At 46.3% G+C, this 18214-nt stretch overlaps 1 protein-coding gene and 1 long non-coding RNA gene across 8 annotated transcripts in view; both read left to right on the top strand.

Moving 5' to 3' along the window:
• nfic (nuclear factor I/C) overlaps positions 1-18214 on the top strand; it is a 152780-nt gene that overhangs the window by 31095 nt on the left and 103471 nt on the right. The gene's annotated exons all lie outside the window — the stretch shown is intronic.
• LOC117518927 lies at positions 927-18091 on the top strand. Its single transcript, XR_004563119.1, has 3 exons — positions 927-936; positions 8162-8172; positions 18005-18091. It is a non-coding gene; the product is annotated as an uncharacterized LOC117518927 (long non-coding RNA).

Here is an 18214-nt window from a genome sequence, read left to right as displayed (position 1 = left end):
GGTATCCCATGCAGCCGCATGATGTGGTGGACCACTCTTATCTTAGGGACCTCGTAGTACCATATCACCCCAATAGAGCGCTTCGCTCTCAGACTGCAGGCTTACTTGTAGTTCCTAGGGTTTGTAAGAGTAGAATGGGAGGCAGAGCCTTCAGCTTTCAGGCTCCTCTCCTGTGGAACCAGCTCCCAATTCAGATCAGGGAGACAGACACCCTCTCTACTTTTAAGATTAGGCTTAAAACTTTCCTTTTTGCTAAAGCTTATAGTTAGGGCTGGATCAGGTGACCCTGAACCATCCCTTAGTTATGCTGCTATAGACGTAGACTGCTGGGGGGTTCCCATGATGCACTGTTTCTTTCTCTTTTTGCTCTGTATGCACCACTCTGCATTTAATCATTAGTGATTGATCTCTGCTCCCCTCCACAGCATGTCTTTTTCCTGGTTCTCTCCCTCAGCCCCAACCAGTCCCAGCAGAAGACTGCCCCTCCCTGAGCCTGGTTCTGCTGGAGGTTTCTTCCTGTTAAAAGGGAGTTTTTCCTTCCCACTGTAGCCAAGTGCTTGCTCACAGGGGGTCGTTTTGACCGTTGGGGTTTTACATAATTATTGTATGGCCTTGCCTTACAATATAAAGCGCCTTGGGGCAACTGTTTGTTGTGATTTGGCGCTATATAAAAAAATTGATTGATTGATTGACCAGGAGGTCTGCCGTCTCCTGGGCCGTCGGGAGCTTCGGGAGGGCCACGAAGTGGGCCGCCTTGGAGAACTGGTCCACTATCGTCAGAATAACGGTGTTGCCCTGGGATGGCGGGAGGCCCGTGATGAAGTCCAGGCCGATGTGAGACCAGGGGCGATGAGGCACCGGCAGGGGTTGGAGGAGTCCCGAGGTCCTCCGATGGTCTGCCTTGCCCCTGGCGCAGATGGTACAGGCCTGGACGTAGTTCCGGACGTCGGTGGAGTTGATTCCAAAAAGCTCTATTCTGGTCTCATCTGACCACATGACCTTCTCCCATGCCTCCTCTGGATCATCCACATGGTCACTGGTGAACTTCAAACGGGCCTGGACATGTGCTGGCTTGAGCAGGGGGACCTTGCTGCCCTGCAGGATTTTAAACCATGACAGCATCATGTGTTACTAATGTAATCTTTGTAACTCTGGTCCCAGCTCTCTTCAGGTCATTGACCAGGTCCTCCTGTGTAGTTCTGAGCTTTCTCAGAGTCATCCTTACCCCACAAAGTGAGATCTTGCATGGAATCCCAGACCGAGGGAGCTTGACAGTCATCTTGTGTTTCTTCCACTTTCTAATAAATAATCATAACAGTTGTTGTCTTCTACCAAGCTGCTTGCCTGTTGTCCTGTAGTCCATCCCAGCCTTGTGCAGGTCTACAGTTTTGTCCCTGGTGTCCTTAGACAGCTCTTTGGTCTTGGCTATGGTGGACAGGTTGGAGTGTAATTGATTGTGTGAACAGGTGTCTTTTATACAGGTAACGAGTTCAAACAGGTGCAGTTAATACAGGTAAAGAGTGCAGACTAAGAGGGCTTCTTAAAGAAAAATTAACAGGTCTGTGAGAGCCAGAATTCTTACTGGTTGGTAGGGGGTCAAATACTTATTTGCAGCAGTAACATACAAATAAATTATTAAAAAAATCATACATTGTGATTTCCGGATTTTTATTTTTTATTTATTTTTTTTTAGATTATGTCTCTCACAGTGGACGTGCACCGAAGATTAAAATTTCAGACCCCTCCATGATTTCTTTTTATAATTCAAGTATTTATTAGTGTTTCAGTTGGTACATGGCAAATACAATATTACAGACCTCATGTTTACATGAGAAATACACACAAGAAAAACAAAAAACCAAGAGTCAGTTGGAACCGGAGTTGTAACTCAAAAACAGTGCAGGTAAGCACAAAGAAGTACATCATTATATAAACCTCTCAGGCATCAGTAACCACCACATTAAAGCATATTTAACCTATTATTAGGGTTATATTCCTATCTAAGAATTATTTATCGTGATGTATGACCAGAAATGATCCCATACTGATTTTTGTCCTTGTTTTTAAGCTTGTTGAGCATGCACTCATAAGAAGCCATTTTTGTCATCTTATTGGCCCATTCTTTACTTCTGGAGCGGTCTGTATTTTCCAGTGGGTTAGAATAACTTTAGCAGCTACTGAGACCCCTACCATGATGACTGAGAATTTCCCAGCAGAAATGTTAGGTATCTATGCTCTATCCCCCAATAAACATAATCTGGGACAAAAAGGTAAGGGCTTCCCCAGCCAATCACTAAGAATTTGCACCACCTTTAACCAGAAGGGTTTTATAACTCTACACTCCCACAGACCGTGCATAAGAGTCCCAGCCTCATTACAGCATTTCCAGCATAACGGATTATTCATAAGGCCCAGTCTATGCAGCTTTGTTGGAGTCCAGTAGTATCTCTGAAGTATTTTATATTGTGTAGATCTACCTCTACATTCTCTTACAGATTTTCCATTTTCAGATATAATTTTAAACCACTCTTCATCTTTTAACACAGTTCCAATGTCTTTCTCCCATAAAACTTTCAAAGCTTTACAGCCATCACTGAGTGCTGAGTTGATTCTCCTGTAGAATGTTGAGGGTCGATGATGATGAGGTGGGAGATTCAAATAGTCCAAAATGGGATTGGCATCCGAAGACTGAGGCAGTGGCTTTACACAATTCCTTATCTGAAGATATTTCCAAAAGTGTCCTTTACCCGTCAGAGAGTATTTTTGTAATATTTCATTATATGACATTAATACCCCCATCCTTATAAAGATTTCCCAGTGTGGATATTTTGTGATCGTGCCAATTCCTCCAGTAGATTGGTGCCTTTCCAATACAAATGGCTAGGGATGGGTATCGAGAACCGGTTCCTTTCGGGTATCGTTAAGAAATGATTCGATCCACCGACATCAATAAGCTTTGTGCTTAACGATTCTGTTATCGGTCCTTCAGAGTGGCCATTGTTTTGGCGGGTGTTTGTCAGGAAAATGATCATTTCTCTACATTGATTACAGACCCTGCAGCGGGTCCTTAATCAACTTTTCTGCAGCGCGGCTTTGCTTTGAACCTTGAACCAATCGAAGCGTGGTTCGCAGATTGAAGCAATGCTTCGGTCAATTGGTTCGTTTATTTCTTTCGCTTAATTTTCCCCCGTTAAAACCCTAAAGAGCATACGTCTGTGAGTATTATTTACCTTTTCTATGTTAAACCGACCTGTTATGGTCTTCTGAAACAGTTGATAGATGTATTTTATAACTTAAAAACGGGAGCGATGCTAACGCGTTAGCATGTCTATGGCATTTTCAATGTTAAAAGTTAACATTTAGCAATTTCAGCCGTCATCACGTTCGGGTGCATTTGTTTTCAAATTGTAATACAACCCCTGGCAAAAATTATGGAATCACCGGCCTCGGAGGATGTTCATTCAGTTGTTTAATTTTGTAGAAAAAAAGCTGTTCACAGACATGACACAAAACTAAAGTCATTTCAAATGGCAACTTTCTGGCTTTAAGAAACACTATAAGAAATCAAGAAAAAAATTGTGGCAGTCAGTAACGGTTACTTTTTTAGACCAAGCAGAGGGAAAAAAATATGGACTCACTCACTTCTGAGGAATAAATTATGGAATCACCCTGTAAATTTTCATCCCCAAAACTAACACCTGCATCAAATCAGATCTGCTCGTTAGTCTGCATCTAAAAAGGAGTGATCACACCTTGGAGAGCTGTTGCACCAAGTGGACTGACATGAATCATGGCTCCAACACGAGAGATGTCAACTGAAACAAAGGAGAGGATTATCAAACTCTTAAAAGATGTTGCTAAAGATGTCGGTTGTTCACAGTCAGCTGTGTCTAAACTCTGGACCAAATACAAACAACATGGGAAGATTGTTAAAGGCAAACATACTGGTAGACCAAGGAAGACATAAAAGCGTCAAGACAGAAAACTTAAAGCAATATGTCTCAAAAATCGAAAATGCACAACAAAACAAATGAGGAACGAATGGGAGGAAACTGGAGTCAACGTCTGTGACCGAACTGTAAGAAACCGCCTAAAGGAAATGGGATTTACATACAGAAAAGCTAAACGAAAGCCATCATTAACACCTAAACAGAAAAAACAAGTTTACAGTGGGCTAAGGAAAAGCAATCGTGGACTGTGGATGACTGGATGAAAGTCATATTCAGTGATGAATCTCGAATCTGCATTGGGCAAGGTGATGATGCTGGAACTTTTGTTTGGTGCCGTTCTAATAAGATTTATAAAGATGACTGCCTGAAGAGAACGTAAATTTCCACAGTCATTGATGATATGGGGCTGCATGTCAGGTAAAGGCACTGGGGAGATGGCTGTCATTACATCATCAATAAATGCACAAGTCTACGTTGATATTTTGGACACTTTTCTTATCCCATCAATTGAAAGGATGTTTGGGGATGATGAAATCGTTTTTCAAGATGATAATGCATCTTGCCATAGAGCAAAAACTGTGAAAACATTCCTTGCAAAAAGACACATAGGGTCAATGTCATGGCCTGCAAGTAGTCCAGATCTTAATCCAATTGAAAATCTTTGGTGGAAGTTGAAGAAAATGGTCCATGACAAGGCTCCAACCTGCAAAGCTGATCTGGAAACAGCAATCAGAGAAAGTTGGAGCCAGATTGATGAAGAGTACTGTTTGTCACTCATTAAGTCCATGCCTCAGAGACTGCAAGCTGTTATAAAAGCCAGAGGTGGTGCAACAAAATAGTAATGATGTGTTGGAGCGTTCTTTTGTTTTTCATGATTCTATCATTTTTTCCTCAGAATTGAGTGATTCCATATTTTTTTTTCTCTCTGCTTGGTCTAAAAAAGTAAGCGTTATTGACTGCCACAGTTTTTTTTCCTTATTTCTTATAGTGTTTCTTAAAGCCAGAAAGTTGCTATTTGAAATTACTTTAGTTTTGTGTCGTGTCTGTGATCTGCTTTTTTTTCTACAAAATTAAACAACTGAATGAACATCCTCCGAGGCCGGTGATTCCATAATTTTTGCCAGGGGTTGTACGTGTCTTATTTTATTGTTTTTATCTTTTATGTTTTTATCCTTTTATTTTTTAATCTTTTGATTGATGTTGCTTTGTTTTTTTTGTGTTGTGTGAAGCGCCTTGAGGCGACCACATTGTGAATTGGCGCTATACAAATTAATAAAATTTGAATTTGAAAAGGTTACCAGATTCTCAGTAAAATGTGATAAAATTCCCAACACTTAATATTACTGTTTCATTTCGTAATCATCAGTCAAACTGTAGTTAAGTACGATGAGGAAGAACTCGCGTTAAACAGACTACTGACCGCCATCACTCAAGGTCAAACCAGCATCACATGGGCCGCCCAACGCCAAGTTCACCCAGTCTGAGCAGGAATCCAGCAGGTACTGTCATGTTTGATATGTCATGGCACAATAAAATTTTCCCCAATTCAGAGTTGGGTTGGAGTTGGGTGTAGGGTTAGGAATAGAGTTAGAGGTGGTCTAAAGTAGGGTTGGGATTAAAGTCAGGTTGTTGGGGTTAGCGGTGGAGTAGGGGTAGGGTTAAGGTTGGGCTGTTAGGGGTTGGGGTAGGGTAGGGGAAAATGACTTGATCCCCATCCAGTGTTGCACAATGGTGAGTGTGTGGAAACTGGTTGGAATTACAAAGGAGTTAGGGATTGAGGTTAGAGCTGGTGGTGAGGATTAGGGGTTAGGGTCATTGTCAGGATTAAGGTTAGGGCTAGGTGTTAGGGTTAGGGCTGTGGTTGGGGTTATTGAGGTTATGGTTAGAGGTTAAGGTCAGGGTTAGATTTAGAGATTATGGCCATGTCACACCTTGACGATTTAACCTGCGTATGCCAACTGTATTTAAAAACTCTGATGCACGCTGGCACACGTCTAACAAATTTTTTGAGGAGCTCAGTTTATTAGGACATACATTAGCGAGCTTCAGCGTGTTTCAACATGCTCTTAACCCATAAAAAACTTATTAACTTATTTGACTTATGCCAGCGTTTTTTAATACAGTTGTCATACGCTGGCTAAGTTGTCAAGATGTGACAGGGCCTTTAGAAAATTCTTTTTATTGTGTTTTTCTTATAATGAATAAAAACAGAAGAACAAAAGAACAACCCCCCTCCCCAGTGCACCAGTGATTTACAAACAAACAAACAAAAAAATATATATATTGATCTGCAATAAGACAGCAGACAAACCAAAGCAAAAAATAAATAAATAAATACACTAAATAATTTTGAAAACAGATACGCAAACAGACAAATAGAACGATAGGGTGAAAAATTTAAATAAATAAAAATTATCATTACTGTTGGGAAGGTGTCGTAGCACGGACCCACAACAGGGGGCGCAAATGAACGGACAGTGAATAAGCCAAAAAGTAACAATTTAATGTTGTGATAATACACAACTAAATACACAAAATCTGCAAAGTCAATTAACACCAGGTGACGTGTGGGCAGGCTCGAAGATAGAAGACCCCCGACCAGAGAGAAGCCGCGTCCCACACGGCTTCCACCACCAACGGTCTGAAGAACACCGGAGCCGCCAAGTCCCGAGTCCCCAGGTGGCCTCTGTCTTCGGCTGTCGACCCTGGTACTGCTGGCAGAAAGCAGAGACAAGATGAATGAGTGTGAGTCCGCACACTCAGTAATCCACAGTCTGCACACAGTTAGGAGGGAGCACCTCCACCTCCAATCACACACTCGTGCAGCTCCTGATTAACCACTTATCTGGTTTGGGGTGTGAGGCGAAGCCGTCGTTGTCACACCAAACGCCAATCCCACAGATAAGGAAAGCACCAGGAAAACGACTGCAACAGAAGTTCAGATTATTACTCAACGTATGAGTCAGCAGAGAAATTACCTCTTCAGTAGTCGATTTCTCGGCGAGGAGGTGGAGTTGCAGTCCGGCCTTTATGGTGATGATGATGATGATGAATGAGTGACAGCTGGTGCAGAGGATGAATGACAGCTGTCACTTCTTCTGGGTCTGGCGCCCTCTCGTGCTTGGAGCCCGCACTCCAAGCAGGGCGCCCTCTGGTGGTGGTGGGCCAGCAGTACCTCCTCTTCAGCGGCCCACATAACAGGACCCCCCCCCCTCAACGGGCGCCTCCTGGCGTCCGACCAGGCTTGTCCGGATGTCTCGTGTAAAAATCGGCCAGGAGGGCCGGGTCCAGGATGAAGCTCCTCTTCACCCAGGAGCGTTCTTCAGGTCCATACCCCTCCCAGTCCACCAGATATTGGAACCCCCGGCCCTTACGACGGACGTCCAGGAGCCTGCGGACTGTCCAGGCAGGCTCCCCGTCAATGAGCCGGGCAGGAGGCGGTGTAGGTCCCGGAGCACAGAGGGGCGAGGTGTGGTGTGGTTTAAGACGGGACACATGAAACACAGGGTGAATCCGCAGTGAAGCCGGGAGTTGGAGCTTCACTGCGGCCGGGTTGATGATCTTGAGGATACGAAATGGTCCGATGAACCTGTCCTTCAGTTTTGGGGAGTCAACACGGAGAGGGATGTCCTTGGTCGAGAGCCACACCTCCTGCCCGGGCTGGTATGTGGGGGCCGGGGAATGCCGGCGGTCCGCATGGGTCTTGGCCCTCGTCCGGGCCTTTAACAGGGCAGAGTGGGCGGTCCGCCACACCCGGCGGCACCTCCTGAGGTGGGCCTGGACCGAGGGCACACCGACCTCTCCCTCCACCAGTGGGAACAGTGGGGGCTGGTACCCCAAACATGCCTCAAAAGGGGAGAGGCCGGTAGCAGACGAGACTTGGCTGTTATGGGCATACTCGATCCAGGCCAGATGGTGACTCCAGGCCGCCGGGGTGCGCGGAGGTGACGCAGCGAAGGGCCTGTTCCAACTCCTGGTTAGCCCGCTCTGCCTGGCCGTTTGTCTGGGGGTGGTACCCGGACGAGAGACTCACGGTGGCCCCCAGCTCCTTACAGAAACTCTTCCACACCTACGAAGAGAACTGGGGACCACAATCTGATACAATGTCCGATGGTATCCCATGCAGCCGCATGATGTGGTGGACCACTCTTATCTTAGGGACCTCGTAGTACCATATCACCCCAATAGAGCGCTTCGCTCTCAGACTGCAGGCTTACTTGTAGTTCCTAGGGTTTGTAAGAGTAGAATGGGAGGCAGAGCCTTCAGCTTTCAGGCTCCTCTCCTGTGGAACCAGCTCCCAATTCAGATCAGGGAGACAGACACCCTCTCTACTTTTAAGATTAGGCTTAAAACTTTCCTTTTTGCTAAAGCTTATAGTTAGGGCTGGATCAGGTGACCCTGAACCATCCCTTAGTTATGCTGCTATAGACGTAGACTGCTGGGGGGTTCCCATGATGCACTGTTTCTTTCTCTTTTTGCTCTGTATGCACCACTCTGCATTTAATCATTAGTGATTGATCTCTGCTCCCCTCCACAGCATGTCTTTTTCCTGGTTCTCTCCCTCAGCCCCAACCAGTCCCAGCAGAAGACTGCCCCTCCCTGAGCCTGGTTCTGCTGGAGGTTTCTTCCTGTTAAAAGGGAGTTTTTCCTTCCCACTGTAGCCAAGTGCTTGCTCACAGGGGGTCGTTTTGACCGTTGGGGTTTTACATAATTATTGTATGGCCTTGCCTTACAATATAAAGCGCCTTGGGGCAACTGTTTGTTGTGATTTGGCGCTATATAAAAAAATTGATTGATTGATTGACCAGGAGGTCTGCCGTCTCCTGGGCCGTCGGGAGCTTCGGGAGGGCCACGAAGTGGGCCGCCTTGGAGAACTGGTCCACTATCGTCAGAATAACGGTGTTGCCCTGGGATGGCGGGAGGCCCGTGATGAAGTCCAGGCCGATGTGAGACCAGGGGCGATGAGGCACCGGCAGGGGTTGGAGGAGTCCCGAGGTCCTCCGATGGTCTGCCTTGCCCCTGGCGCAGATGGTACAGGCCTGGACGTAGTTCCGGACGTCGGTTTCCAGGGATGCCCACCAGAAGCGCTGCTGGACTTCTGCCACGGTCCTGCGCACTCCGGGATGATAGGAGAGCTTGGACCCGTGACAGAAGTCCAATACGGCAGCTCTTGCCTCTGGTGGGACGTACATTCTGTTCTTGGGGCCGGTCCCCGGGTCCGGGCTCCTTGCCAGGGCCTCCCGGATGGTCTTCTCCACGTCCCAGGTGAGGGAGGCCACGATAATGGACTCGGGGATGATGGTCTCGGTGGGGTTCGACAGCCCCGCTTTGGCTTCTTCTTCGTGCACCCGGGACAATGCATCCGATTTCTGGTTTTTGGTCCCGTGGCGGTACGTGATCCGGAAGTCAAAGCGCCCGAAGAACAGAGACCAGCGGTCTTGCCTGGGGTTCAGCCGCTTGGCGGTCCGGATGTACTCCAGGTTCCGATGGTCCGTGAAAACCGTGAAAGGCAACGACGCCCCCTCCAGCAGGTGTCTCCACTCTTCAAGAGCCTCCTTCACCGCGAGGAGCTCCCGATTGCCGACGTCATAGTTCTGTTCAGCTGGGGTCAACCTGCGGGAAAAATAGGCACAAGGATGGAGAACCTTATCAGCCTCCACGCTCTGGGACAGCACGGCTCCTATCCCTGAGTCAGAGGCGTCCACTTCCACTATGTACTGGCGATCAGGATCAGGTTGCACCAGAACTGGTGCAGTCGAGAACCGGCGTTTCAACTCCTGGAACGCGGCTTCGCACCGATCCGACCAGGTGAAGGGGACCTTGGTGGAGGTCAGGGCAGTCAGGGGGCTAACTACCTGACTGTAGCCTTTAATGAACCTCCTGTAGAAATTTGCAAAGCCGAGGAACTGCTGCAATTTCCTGCAGCTTGTTGGTTGGGGCCAATCTGTCACCGCCGCAACCTTGGCCGGATCAGGGGCGACGGAGTTGGAGGAGATGATGAACCCCAAGAAGGACAAAGAAGTGCGGTGGAACTCGCACTTCTCGCCCTTCACAAACAGCCGGTTCTCTAACAACCGCTGTAGGACCTGACGTACATGCTGGACATGGGTCTCAGGGTCCGGGGAAAAGATGAGTATATCGTCCAGATATACGAAGACGAACCGATGCAGGAAGTCCCGCAAGACGTCATTTACCAAAGCTTGGAACGTCGCGGGGGCGTTAGTGAGGCCGAACGGCATGACCAGGTACTCAAAGTGACCTAATGGGGTGTTAAATGCCGTCTTCCATTCGTCTCCCTTCCGGATCCGAACCAGGTGGTACGCGTTTCTAAGATCCAATTTAGTGAAAATTTGGGCTCCATGCAGGGGCGTGAACACTGAATCCAACAGAGGTAACGTGTATCGGTTGCGAACCGTGATCTCGTTCAGCCCTCTGTAATCAATGCATGGACGGAGTCCGCCGTCCTTTTTGCTCACAAAAAAGAAACCAGCACCCATCGGGGAGGTGGAGTTCCGGATCAGCCCGGCAGCTAAAGAGTCCCGGATGTAGGTCTCCATTGATTCGCGTTCCGGACGTGAGAGGTTGTACAACCTACTGGACGGGTACTCAGCGCCCGGGACCAAATCGATGGCACAATTGTACGGTCGGTGCGGGGGAAGAGTGAGCGCCAGATCTTTGCTGAAAACGTCAGCAAGATCGTGGTACTCCTTTGGCACCGCCGATAGATTGGGGGGCACTTTAACCTCCTCATTAGCCGTCGTGCCGGGAGGAACCGAGGATCCTAAACACTCCCGGTGGCAGGTTTCGCTCCACTGCGTCACAACCCCGGACGGCCAATCTATCCGGGGATTGTGCTTCACCATCCATGGAAATCCCCAAATCACTCGGGAGGTAGAAGGTGTTACATGGAACACTATCTCCTCCCTGTGATTTCCAGACACAACCAAAGTCACTGGCTGTGTCTGATGTGTGATTAATGGAAGCAGGGTGCCATCTAGTGCTCGCACCTGCAATGGTGCCGGCAGAGCCACCAGGGGGAGCCCTACTTCCTTTGGCCATCTGCTATCCAGCAGATTCCCTTCCGACCCCGTGTCTACCAGTGCTGGGGCGTGAAGGGTTAGAGCCCCACAAAGGATTGTCACTGGGATTCGTGCTGATTTGCGGGATTTCCCCGCGTGCGTGTTATGACCCACCCTTAGCCCAGTTTCTAAGGACGGGCATTGTAGTTTGACCGTTTTGGTGCAGTCCTTCTGCGTATACTCACAAGAGCCGCAGACAAAACACTCCCCGTGGGCCAGCCTCCTTTGTCTGACGTTTGTTTTTACTTTGGCCCTGCTCGTGTCCATAGCCTCCTCAGCAGGGGGAGCTGTAGCCACACGGAGCTCTCTGGCAGTGAAGCTTGGGGACGACGTCACCCTTTCGGAACCGGAAGGGGGAGGGACGGCTCGTGCCCGGTCACGCCCCCCGGCCTGTTCCCGACGATGCTCATTCAAACGGTTGTCTAAGCGTATAACCAAATCGACAAGCCCGTCAAAATCCTGCGGTTCCTCCTTAGCCAGCAGGTGCTCCTTCAGGACCGGAGACAGTCCATTTATGAAGGCGGCGCGGAGCGCAACGTTATTCCAGCTGGACCTCGCTGCCGCGATGCGGAAGTCGACTGCATACTCGGCTGCGCTGCGACGCCCCTTGTCTCATTGACAGCAGCACGCTCGAAGCGGTCTCGCCTCTGTTGGGATGGTCAAAAACTTGTTTGAACTCCCGTACAAACCCAGCATAAGACGTTAGGAGCCGTGAATTCTGCTCCCAAAGCGCCGTAGCCCAGGCGCGTGCCTCACCTCGAAGCAGACTAATAACATAAGCCACCCGGCTGGTGTCTGACTCGTACATGACAGGACGCTGTGAAAAGACGAGCGAACACTGCATAAGGAAGTCTGCGCACGTCTCAACACAGCCTCCGTACGGTTCCGGAGGGCTTATGTATGCTTCAGGGGACGGTGGGGGGGGTCGTTGAACGACCAGTGGAACGTCTGTTACAGGCCCAGGACCAGCAAGAGGAGTGGCTGCAGCAGCGCCCTGATCGCGTGCTTCCACCCTGGCGGTGAGAGCCTCCACCCTCCGGTTAAGGAGAACATTCTGCTCGGCCACTAAATCCAGCCGAGCCGTGAAGGCGGTTAAGATTTGCTGCAGCTCACTCAACACGCCTCCCGCTGACGCCTGCGCTCCTGGCTCTTCCATTGGCCGTTCAAGCTCGGGTTGACGCCCCTCGGAATCCATGACGATTGGCCGAGAAATCCTGTTGGGAAGGTGTCGTAGCACGGACCCACAACAGGGGGCGCAAATGAACGGACAATGAATAAGCCAAAAAGTAACAATTTAATGTTGTGATAATACACAACAAGGTGACATGTGGGCAGGCTCGAAGATAGAAGACCCCCGACGAGAGAGAAGCCGCGTCCCACACGGCTTCCACCACCAACGGTCTGAAGAACACCGGAGCCGCCAAGTCCCGAGTCCCCAGGTGGCCTCTGTCTTCGGCTGTCGACCCTGGTACTGCTGGCAGAAAGCAGAGACAAGATGAATGAGTGTGAGTCCGCACACTCAGTAATCCACAGTCTGCACACAGTTAGGAGGGAGCACCTCCACCTCCAATCACACACTCGTGCAGCTCCTGATTAACCACTTATCTGGTTTGGGGTGTGAGGCGAAGCCATCGCTGTCACACCAAACGCCAATCCCACAGATAAGGAAAGCACCAGGAAAACGACTGCAACAGAAGTTCAGATTATTACTCAACGTATGAGTCAGCAGAGAAATTACCTCTTCAGTAGTCGATTTCTCGGCGAGGAGGTGGAGTTGCAGTCCGGCCTTTATGGTGATGATGATGATGAACGAGTGACAGCTGGTGCAGAGGATGAATGACAGCTGTCACTTCTTCTGGGTTTGGCGCCATCTCGTGCTTGGAGCCCGCACTCCAAGCAGGGCGCCCTCTGGTGGTGGTGGGCCAGCAGTACCTCCTCTTCAGCGGCCCACATAACAATTACAGTCCTGGTTGTTTCAAAGATTCAATGAGACATCCTTCTTCTTCACAACAACACAGAAAAGACTCCGATTACAACAACTGACACATCCCAACCATCAGACAATCAAAACAGAGTCCATTTCTCCAACTGTCCTCAAAACTGGTTGCCAAATAGTCCTAAATGTTTTTGAGTTGCCCTGTAAAGAGTAACGGATGTGCTCCAAGGTCAGATGATACATGAGATCGGCAACACAATGTTTAAATTTGGGCGGAGATTTATCCTTCCATTTTGTAAGAATTAATTGTCTTGCCAACAGAGTTGCAAACGCAATCATTGCTTTACTCTCAGCATTTAGTCTCAGTTTGGGTGATGTCACCCCAAAGATTATTGTGACAGCGGATGGTTCAATGTGAGTTTTTAACACAAGTGAGAAGAACTTAAAGATTGACTTCCAAAATTCAGCCAGCTTTGAGCAACTCCAGAACATGTGAGTTAGAGTGCCAGACTGAACGACAACGGTCACGTTTCATCCAAATTATGTTGTATTTGAGCAAGTTTGACCTTAGACCAATGTAGACGATGGACTACTTTAAATTGAATAACACTATGTCTTTGACAAATTGAGGATAGGTGTATAGCATCAAGCGCATCTTGCCACTCATCATCAGACATTACTATATTTAGTTCCTCTTCCCACTTAGATTTCACTATGTCTAAGGGTTTTAAATTATCTGAGCTAATTAATGAGTACACTTTGCCAATAGTTTCTTTGAGCCAGGGGGGCTTCCTGAAGATTTTATCTGATAGAGATTCTACTGGAAGTGATGGGAAACATTTGAAATTAGTTGAAATAAAACTACGGAGCTGGAAATATCTAAAAAAAAATGTGAGCGAGGAATACCGTACTGTGTTACTAAGTATTCAAAAGTCACAAAAGTACCATTCAAATACAAATCTTTAGCCCTCTTTACTCCATTATCGACCCAGAGTTTAAAAGCTTTATCTGTTATCGAGGGTTTGAACATATTATTCCTTACTAATGGGGTGTCTTTTAACATATCTGTCAGGGAAAATGCACAATGAAACTGGTTCCATATTTTTAATGTATATCTCACCACTGGGTTATTACTGTATAAGGACAAAGGTTCTGGAGGAGGTAATTTTGAACATGCTAATGCATTTAGAGAGACAAGTGAACATGAACCATGTTCGAGTTGTAACCACCTTGGACCGCAGTCACCCTGAGGTAAATGAATCCAGTGCAATACATTTTTTATATTAGCAGCCCAGTAGTAATACTGAAAATTGGGTAAGGACAGTCCACCCTGCAAACTGTGACGTTGTAATATTTCTTTTTTTATTCTGGGGGTCTTTTTGTTCCAAATAAAAGTAGATATGAGCTTATTAATTGAGGAAAAAAAAGATTTTGTTAGAAAAAAGGGAATACATTGGAAAATAAACAAAAAACATGGCACAACATTCATTTTCACATTTATTCTACCTCCTAAAGAAAGTGGTATCAGATTCCAACGATCCAGGTCTTTTTTTAGGCTATTCAAAAGTGGAAGAAAGTTTGCTTGATACAGGTCTTTAAACCTCTGAGTCACCCATATGTCTAAATATTGAATTCTATACTGACTTATTCTAATTGGGAGAGATAGTAAGTGGAGCGAAGCCAGCTGATAAGTAGAACCAACTGGCATGAGTTCACTTTTCTGCAAGTTTATTTTATAACCTGATAATTTTCCATACAATTTAAGCAGATCCAATGCTTTTTGGTAAAGTTACAACTGGGTCGTTTAGATACAAAAGCATATCATCAGCATATAGTGACACTCTGTTTTCAATGCCACCTCTTACCACTCCCTTTATATCACTACTACAACGAAGGGCTATGGCCAGAAGTTCTATTGTTAAAGCAAAAAGAAGGGGGGACAGAGGGCAACCCTGTCTAGTGCCGCGTTGGAGCTGAAAAAATTTGGAAATATTATTATTGGTGCGAACTGCTGCCATAGGGAGTGAATAGAGAATTTCGATCCAGTGGATAAACTTCTGTCCAAAGCCAAAACGACTCAAAGTGTAGAAAAGGTAATCCCATTCCACCCGGTCAAATGCCTTTTCGGCGTCAAATGCAATTATCACCTCTGTTGACTTAGATGGAGTGGGATCATAAAGAACCTTTAAAAGCCTACGTATGTTGGAAGATAACTGATGATTTTTAATAAATCCTGTCTGGTCGTCTGAGATTAACATCGGTATCACATTTTCCAGGCGTTGGACAAGCATTTTTGCAAGAAGTTTACTGTCTATATTTAATAAAGAGATGGGTCGATAAGAGCTACACTCTGAGTTTTTGTCCTTTTTTAGAATAAGAGCAATTGTTGCTTGACGCATAGTGTGAGGAAGCATGCCAGATAAAAATGCTTCCTGGTACACAGACAGCAAAATTGGAGCTAGCTGCTTACTGAAGGTTTTAAAAAATTCACTGGAGAATCCATCGGGGCCTGGACTTTTACCATTTTGCATAGAATTCACAGCTGAAATGAATTCTGACTCTGTAAATGGCTTGTCTAAAGTGGCTGCTCCCTGCTCATCAATAGTTGCTTTAATTTGTCAAAGAAAGACTTGAATAAACTTGAGTCTTTTAAGGATTCAGATGTATATAATTTAGAGTAAAACTTGTAGAAGGTCTGGTTAATTTGAGAATGATTTGTATGTTTTATATTAAGTTCGTCTTTTATTTACACAGAGATGCAGTTTTTTGACGTAGTTGCTGTGCGAGAATGCGACCAATCTTTTCACCATGCTCATAACTTTTATGTTGTGATCTGTTTATTAAATGAATGGTATGTTTGGTTGACAAGAGGTTAAATTCAGTTTGCAGCATTATTCGTTGCTTTAATAAGTTCTGCGAAATGGCGTTAGCTATCTGTGTGTCTAAATTTAGAATGTCTTCTGTTAGTCTCTTTAGGTTTTTATGATGCTCTTTATTTTTTTGGGCACAATATGATATAATTTGTCCCCGAATGTAAGCTTTCAATGTTTCCCATACTGTCGAGGTTGACATACCTGGTGTTCTGTTATATTCCAAAAATAATGTTATTTCAGATTAGATGAATTCTACAAAATCATTATCTGCAAGCCATTGATTATTCATGCGCCAGGGATGGTAGGAGGCTTGTGAAACAGGTATTTCTAGTGTGAGAGACAATGGGGCATGATCTGAGATAGTAATTGCATTATAATCACATTGGGTAATAAGGGGTATAAGATTTTTTATCTAACATCAGCATTTACCTTATTATTATATTGGTAGCCAATGTTTCTTGGAAAAGAAATGTCCTCTTACTCACCACCGACCGTAAATAAATGAAGACAAAAATAGTCTTCCTCTGTAATCGCAGCATCTGGGGCAATAATGTTCTTCTGAACAAAGGCCATCGCAGTCTTCGGATCTAAAAAGACTTTTTCAGTCCCGTTGTATGAGATGCGAAACTTCGCAGGGTGGAAAACTCCATAACGGACTCCCGTTCGTCCCTTCAGCAGCTGCTTCACGTCGTTGAAAGCGGATCTTGCCCGAGCCACGCTGGGAGGATAATCTGGGAAGATGGAGATGGATACCTGGTGATACTTGAGAGCGCCGCCTGTCTGACGAGCGTGGCGGAGTATATCGACGCAGTCCTGGTAGTAATGAAGTTTATCAATAATCGGACGCGGCTTTCCCATCGCTCGTTGAAACTGCGGGGTACGGTGTGATTGGTCAGTCAGAACCTCCCGGTCCATGTTGAAAGCTTCTTTCAGGAGCCGCATGACAGAGGACGGGGTCGAGTCGTTCTCCTCCGGGACGTTCAGTATGCGGATATTTGAGCATCTCATCCTTCCTTCCATGTCAATGCACTTCTCTTGTAAATGTTTCACCTCGGTCTTGAGAGTGCTGACCGTGGACTGCAGGTTCGCTACGTCGTCGGAGCACATTGTCAGGCTTTGCTCCATGTCTGTAACTTTTCCTGTCACAGAGTCCAGGTCTGAGCGCAGCAGTGCGATGTTACCAACGACTTCAGTTTTCACAGCTTTTATCTCACTTTTCATTTCCTCAAATTGGGTAGTCAGCATATCTTTCAACTCCGGGCTGAGTAGCTCCGAAATATCTCCTCTTATTGCTGCGAGAATTTCTGCCTTAACGTCAGCCATGGTTTCTGTTTCGTCTTGTTTGTTAGTCTGCGCTGCCTCTGCGTTAGCTTTAGCCGCTGCTCGGGTTGACTTTCCTTTAGGTTTGTAAGCAAAGTTTCGCAGGTCGGTCGCCATCAGTCTCAAAAAAAAACATGCACAAGTGCTTAAAACATCGAGCTTGCACCTGTTTGAAGTTAAGTTAGCACCAAAAAGGAATTTAATAATAAAATTCAGTGGAGCTCCCCAAAACGCGACCTACTCCATTGGATGCTCGCCAGCGCCCCCCTGACAGGGCCTTTAGGGTTAGAGGTTAAACTCTGAGTTAAGGTTAGGAGTTAGGGTCAGTGTTAGATCATAGGGTCAGGGTTAAGGTTGGGGTTAGGTGTTAAGTTTAGGGTTAGGGCTGTATGGAGGGTGCTCACACCCGCCTTAGCTACAGCAGACAGGGTTGTGCATGGGTCATCCTCCATGTCAGAACTAGGTTATGAATCATTCAGGCCTGCAGGCTGGATGGTGTTTAATGCGTCACCAGTAAAACTCAATTTGTCTGCAAATCATCAGACACAACAGGATTATTCTCATTGTAATCCAATTCCATCGTTTGCGCGGTTTATTTTTCTGTAAGTAATTCGGTTGGTGAATCGTTGTGAAAGGGTGTGGTCGACTCATCAAAGCTTACCGTTGCAACAGCGTCTTCATGCCAAACTGGAAATTCTGTGAGCAGACCCACAGATTTCTCCATCTGGTCAGCTGCATTGAGTTAAATCCATCAATCAATCCACTTAAATTCACTCATTTCACGATCTTTGTTGCTGCACTAGTTTCTGTCGCTCTCAGCTATCAGCGTCATTGTTGATGTGTCAGTAACACATCAAATATTTTGCCATCGTCCACGTGATATTTTATGGTCTGAAATCTCACATGATTAACCAATCAGATTTGCGGAAAACATGGAATTGGGTTAGAATTCCCTTTGTTTCCTCTGTTTGGGAGTCCAGAATGTGTCTGTAGGCCTATGATCCTGATGTTTTCCATTAAATCTCACTGAAAATGTTCTACAATCTGTGTTTGGGT

This window comes from Thalassophryne amazonica, chromosome 10 (genome assembly GCF_902500255.1).
Source record: "Thalassophryne amazonica chromosome 10, fThaAma1.1, whole genome shotgun sequence".
NCBI classification, from domain to species: domain Eukaryota; kingdom Metazoa; phylum Chordata; class Actinopteri; order Batrachoidiformes; family Batrachoididae; genus Thalassophryne; species Thalassophryne amazonica.
The sequence above is the reverse complement of the archived record's forward strand: the minus strand, read 5'-3'. Positions and strand labels throughout refer to the sequence as shown.